The 7,006-nt window shown below is 24.8% G+C and overlaps 1 protein-coding gene across 1 annotated transcript in view; it reads right to left on the minus strand.

Annotated features, from left to right (window-relative positions):
- The window catches only part of LOC111621381, a 12,095-nt gene extending 7,845 nt beyond the window's left edge, over positions 1–4,250 (minus strand). The window contains exon 1 of the mRNA XM_023363492.1: positions 4,140–4,250. The gene's annotated coding sequence lies outside the window, so the exon portion shown is untranslated. The remainder of the gene's footprint in view (positions 1–4,139) is intronic.
- Between the last annotated feature and the right edge of the window lie 2,756 nt (positions 4,251–7,006).

Genomic DNA, 7,006 nt, shown 5'->3' on the forward strand with positions numbered 1-7,006 from the left:
ATATATATATATATATATAGTAATTTAAGATCAAGTTTCAACGATAAACGAACTACACTAATAAAATTTTAATATAAACTGTTATTGAACTACAAAAGAATCTAAGGCTTTTATATTATTTAATGTTTATATTTTAACTTTTAATGAAATGATGATTAAGATTTTAAATTATTTTTTTGGAAAGAAATTTATCTAACAAGTTATTTATTTTGGGGATTCTTCATTGGTTAATTAAAGAGGAGTGTACTTACATTAAAAAAGACTATATTTTTATAAAAGTTTAGTTAAATTAATAAGAATATAAGGATGAAGTTTGAATGTTTTATAATTAAAAAATATTCATTGTTATTTTAAAGTAATTAATATACATGTAGCGTGTTATGTTGCATTGTAATTAAAATTGATAAGAAGCAGTTTAGAATGTTTTAGTTATTAATATAAATTAAACTGAAATATCCTGTACAACTACTGCATTTACGGTATTATTGAACGAACGGATTATCGAACAAAGGTTGCAATTTCAATGTAAAGATGCGACTGTTATGTCGAACGTCCTTTGTCTGATCAATAAGAACAAAAGAGCTTGATTCAATTATAATTTTAAACTATTCTTACACAGAATTTTTCTGGCTTTATTTGTTTTCTTCTCTAAAAAAAATAAATATCAAAGTAATAAAGTAAATCGTTTTAGTTAAACGTATTATGCGTTCAATCTCTATATAGGTCTAACCTAGTGTGAAGGTTATTATAGAAAGGAAAAGTTAAAAGGAGGAGAATTAGTTTCTAAAATTTTCATATTTTCTAATTATCCAATTGATTTATTCTTTCTCTGAAATATTTTAAAATAAAATCGATTTAAAACCGCAAAGAATTTAGATCCAAATTAACATTTAAATTTATCTTACTAAATAATTTAGTATTAAAAATTTTTTTTAAATTTAATTTTATAACGAAAACGATTTTTAATAATAATAAACAATTATTAAACGCCATATGACTTAGGAAAATAAAAACTTATCAATATTATTGAAGAATCTCTTTGTAGTGATGTTCAATCAGCATAAGGGTTCTTTATGGACACTAGATGAGATGAAAGCTAATAAATCAACCGATAAATCTCTGTTGACATGATGAAGTTAAAATTGGTAATGCGAACTTAAAGTAGACAATTATTTTCTCGAAATGATTTAATAAAAATTGAAATATGTTTACCAATTCACGCAAAATGAATATTATAAAATAAGTTATAAAAAATTAAAGTGATTAACTTTTTAATATACAGGATAGATAAATACATATAAATAAATATGTTTGTGTTATGTAAATACATAAATATATAAATATATGTAAATAAATATATTCGTTATATTTGACTGGTTGCATTAACTTTATAATATTAATATTGTCAAATATATTATTATCATTATGTACACATATATAAAGGTTTAATAATATAATATTTATAGTTTTATATACAATTCTCAAATTTAAGTTTTAGAATTAGGCCTGTTTGAAAATAAGCTATTTATTAATTGAAAATTATTAATTAATAATATTTCTTATATAAATCTGTATATTTTATATTTACAGATAAAAAGTGTTAAGCTAGTACAATAGTTGCAATTTTTTATGGTTCAAAATTGAAAACAATTTGCTATTAGATTAGTTTAAACTCTTTCCTCATTTTATTCAAATACCAAGTATTTGCATTGTGTTTTAAATATTTAACGAATTTATATGTACACAGCAAGATTCTCAAAAAGGACTGCTTGTCCTTCTGCTAAAAACATCGAAGATTCATATGAAAATTTAACCGCAATCGATTCAAAAATAACATTATTTTTAAATTAATTACTTAGTCAACTACATAAATTGTATAATGCAAATAGTCGATCTTTTTTAAAATTTATATTAATCTTACGTTTAACTTTCTAAATTAATTTTAACTGTAAGATCAAATTTACATTTTAAATATAATGAATTAATTTGACGTTATTTAAATCGGTTTGCTTTGCCGTGAACTAGAAATGTTAAGATGCTTACTTTTTATATCATCTATTTCTTGTACACCAGTGGTCGAATGGATAAAACCACTAAACACCGGTAGTTGGTCGCAGGTTGGAGCCTGACCAACGGACTAGCCATGTGGAGTTGTCTGGGTTTCTTCACGTGTCTAACACCTAAATAGAAACCAGTTTTCCATCCTCGTAGGCTTGAATTTCCATCCATAAGCGATAAGATTGGCTTTATGATAAGTTTTAAGGTAACGCAAAACATTGGCAATTTACCAACGGGAATTGCTTCCTGGGAGGAATTTTTTGTAAAACTGGTCCTTATTTAGATATTAGACACATGAAGGAAACCATAAAAGTCCACGTTGCCCGTTGGTGAGGCGCGAATCCGTGTCCAATTATCTGTGTTATTTAGTGGTTTTATCCTGGGCAATTCATAAAGGACAGAGGGAGCATGTCCCCCAATATTTTGGGGAAAATTGTACACTTTTTACAGTATGGTATATTTTTAATACCACTTTATAAAAAATTAGAAGTAGAAACAAGTGCTGCAGGTAAACCTAACTTTTTATATCCACTCAAAGCTCGATAACGAGAAATTTTTATTATTCGTTGTTATTGGCCCGACTCCCTAATATAGGCCTATACACAAATCGAAGTCGATGCTCCCGGGAGGCATACCCCTTTGGCAGATCGCCCATGTGTTGCGTTTCTATATTCCATAAACCAAGCATATCATCAATTATTTTAAAATCAAGTTATTAACAACAATTTTTATCAAAACTCATTAAAATTTTTCATAAAAATGAATTAATCGTTGCGTTTAGAAATTTAAAAAAGAAAATGAATGGTATATATTAAATTTATACCAAAGAATTTCTTTTAATCTTTTTTTAAAGCATAAACCAATTTTTACTTTTTATTATTTCTTGATATATTTTAATTAATTTTATAGTTAAAAAATGATTTTATTTTTTGCATACTTGATTCATAACATGGAATAATTTGAAATTTATATTAATTCAATTAATTAATTTTTGTGATAGAATGATTCTCAATCACAAAAATTAATTTCACTTACCTTTTCTAAGTGAAAAAAATTTTAAGTGTTTTCGTCTCACAAAGTACGCAATTTATATTTTTCTTGGTAAGAAATATTATCCAATTTATTTTATAGTACTTATTTAAATCAACAAAAATTAAAAAGGTAATCAGATTACAATTAATTAAAGAGTAGATGTTACAGGTTTCTGTAGAGCAAATTGCAACCGAACTTTTGTATACATACTGTTCTGAGTATACGGTTTCGATTTTCATGAAAAATTTGACTTTAAAATTTTTTCACTTGGAAAAAATTTGGAACTACTCTTCTTTTAATGTGTCCTTTTAAAATGAGTTGCAAAACGTTTTTTTCGCAATTTTCGTTAGGACAGCCATGATGCTCACTTTGCCTGATCGAGCTTACTTGTTAAACACTTCTATCTCTGGCCGGCAAAATTATTGCATTTCTTAATTCCAAAAATTCTTTAGAAAGCGTACAGATAAGCACATTATAGCAGCACCAAATTTTCTATTAGTGGCTGAATGTAGAAGTAACCTTTCTCGAAAATCGAAACCTCATACTAAGGATAATATATACCTCGTACTGTACATTAGCGAGGTTACGGCCGACGTTTTCATCTCTAAAATGTGAACGTCGGCCGCAACCTCGCTATTAAGTTTGGTTTACTCAATAATTCTTTCTACAGAAGAGTTCAGAACACCTACTTTTAAATTGTGATTACCTTGTATTTTATTTAATGACTTTATGAAAAATTTAAGAGCTTTAGTAAAACTAAAAGTTTAAGTCTCTTAAATGTTAGTTAGCCTATTAAATTGAATTTTATTATTTTACTGTTCATCTCAGCGCATAAATATCAATTTCTGAAGGAAGATACAGTATACATATTTAAAAACAAAAGCGTAGAAAGCCTTATAACAAAATGATAATAATACTCGATTAAATTATCATTATTCTTTAACTTAAATACGTTGAATACTAAGTATTAATTAACGTAATTAACGTAAGACGTTAATAAGTATTTAGTATTCAACGTATAGATCCTAATATATAAAACATATACATACCCAACAGAAAAAAATGAACAAAAGAGAAGAATAAAAATGTTCTATGAAGAACCAAATTATCCAAAGGATAATGCTGTAGTCGTCTCAACTACCGAGAAAGCAGATTAACCATCCAAGAATGTAATACAAGAACATCGTACTTTGTATTTAAGAATTAAATACACGGTACAAACTTTACTTAAGCTAAACTTACCAATTAAGATCGAACTCACTCTTTTTTATTGTTTTTGATATTTTTTTAAAATAATAATAATAATAATAATAATAAAATAAAAGTTGGATCGATTGATATTTTGAATGCTAGTCAACAATAATTTTCAACATTTTTGAAAATACCAAAAAATTGTTCGGATTTAAAATCGATATTTCTCGATGTAAAAATACATTTAAATTTCATGAAAAATCAAAAGTAATCTAATGAAACTGTTAAACGAAAACTCTAATAAGCCATTTTTTGTGATAATTATTGAACATTTTAGATTTATTTCTTTATGTAGGATGTATATTATTGATTTTTGATTAATTCTGTCCTATAGTCTAAGAGGATCTTTTTAATAGCTCATTATGGGATCGATCAAGCCCTTAATAGAGAGGTCAGGCGCTGACTGGTAAGGAATGGACCCCGACATGGATCACCTCCCGAAAAATTGCTGGAGTTTTTCGACTGCCCGAATTCAATCTCTAGTCTTCAAGAGCGGGATAGTGACGTATTGACTACTTTGGCCATCCGGTCGGCTATCAGGCATACTAATAGTAATATAAAACATTAAAATTTATGAGAAAAAAATGCTAACATTTTATCCTTTTTAATATTTATACTGCTATTATAATTCTTTAAAAACAATTATATTTTTTTATATTTAAATATGTCTTATAAGGCGCATTATTTTTATTTTATTTTTATTTGCAACGTAAAATCATTTTTCTTCAGTTTAACGTTTATTTATAATTTAGATCTTTGACATAAAATTTACTAGTAATCTACATAAAAATAAAATAATTTCATATCAGAATTATTCATGTAATTATAGTTTCAAACTGACAAAACAAATTTAACAAATTTGGGAAGTTGTGTTTTACGAAAGAATCGCTTATTAAATAAAAACTTGGCTTTTCTGCTTTTGTCTTCTTTCAATTTTGTTAAGAAGTAAAAATAATATAATCGATAATTTAGATATTTCTTATTCGATTTTCTTATTTATCGATCTTTTTTTATAGTTTTATTTATTTATTTCTATATATTTTTTTATTCTTCACACTTGAATTTTCTCCATACTTTCTATTCTATTGACTTTTCCACCGTAAGGAATTTTTAGAACGAGTGATAGCTTATCTCTTGGAAATTTGCTTATTTATTTATTTATTTATATTTTGATTTTAATCAATTTAGAGCATCAATTCTTGTTTTTAATTAATGTTTTATGATGTTAGTATAATAAATCTAGCATTACGAATTTTAGTACTTAGAAATAAATTACGTTTTCTGCAGTTTTTTTTATTACTTTCTTTTAATTCTACAGTTTCAATCGGGTAAATTTTTCTAATAAAATCAGTTTCCGATATTAGTTTTACTTATCTTTGTCTCGTTGCATTTATTATCATCACAATAAAGATAAATTCCATATGTTAGCAGTTAGCTTGAAAATTTATTGATTCTTTCTTTATTTCTTTACAACTTCATTTTGTTTACAACTTCGTTATATAATAATTATCAATTTATTTTTCTCGGTTGTTTTACATTTATAATGTGATTATTCTAATCTAAAAAATATAAAGCAATTTTCGTATTGAAAATACAAAATCTACTTTATTTTATTTTATCGAATATTTGAAATACTTGTTAAGTCGTATATATTAAAATTTTATTAGCAATTACAAAAGTAAATATAAAATTTAAAATTATTTTATATAGATAAATAATCAATTTGTCTTTTGTATGTTATCCATAAGCAATTTTCTTGTACTGAATTTCATAAACAATAGTTTATGTTTTTGCTATATAAAAATATAAAAACTCGAATTTTTTATTTTGTCTTATGAGATAAATGTCATTTATTTTGAAATAATATTGTAATTATTATTATTAATCAATAGATTTTAAAGATATATTTGGATAGTCTAAAAACTACATTTTATTTTCACAAAAGAGAAGAAAAGACATGGTATTTGCAACTTGCTTTTGTAATATACTTCTTTTTCCTTCTTTCTTTTTTTTTGAAAAGAATTTGATATATTTTTGTATTCTTTGTGGATTCGCATTACTGTTAGTTTGGAAATATGCTTTTCATGTTTTGTAGATGCATTTTACTGATAAGCGATGTTATTTTTTTATGATTTATTTAAAATTCTAGTTTACTGTTTTATGAATTTATCAAATTTTTAACGTTTAATTAAGTTTAAAATTTTGTTTTGTTTATGTCTAGTGGATTTCTATTAATTTACATTAAAAAAATTCCTCGTAAGAAAAACTTAAATGTCATAAAATAATTTTAAAATACTATATTTCAATATGGCATGTATTTGTATTAAATTTTATATTAAAAGACTTATTTATTATATTTTAAATTGTCAGATTTCACTATTCTTTTGTCATAAATTTATAAGATGTAAAGTAGAATACATCACTGTAAATAGTAAATTCTAATTTGTTAAAGAAGAATTCTGATATATTTGCATAATGTGTGTACTGCACAGGCTTATAGGCCTATTGTATCTTGTCCATCATTAATTTATTTATTTTACTTTGATGTCTTACTTTTTAAATTTATTTAGATCTATTATTATTAAGCTTGTATGCTTGTAAGCTTAAATACTCACCAAATTTTAATGTTTGATTTGTCGATTTTCCTGTTTTATTAGTTAATAAA

The sequence above is a fragment of the Centruroides sculpturatus genome, unplaced genomic scaffold (genome assembly GCF_000671375.1).
Source record: "Centruroides sculpturatus isolate CEXI.00-Female unplaced genomic scaffold, Cexi_2.0 scaffold129, whole genome shotgun sequence".
Taxonomy (NCBI): domain Eukaryota; kingdom Metazoa; phylum Arthropoda; class Arachnida; order Scorpiones; family Buthidae; genus Centruroides; species Centruroides sculpturatus.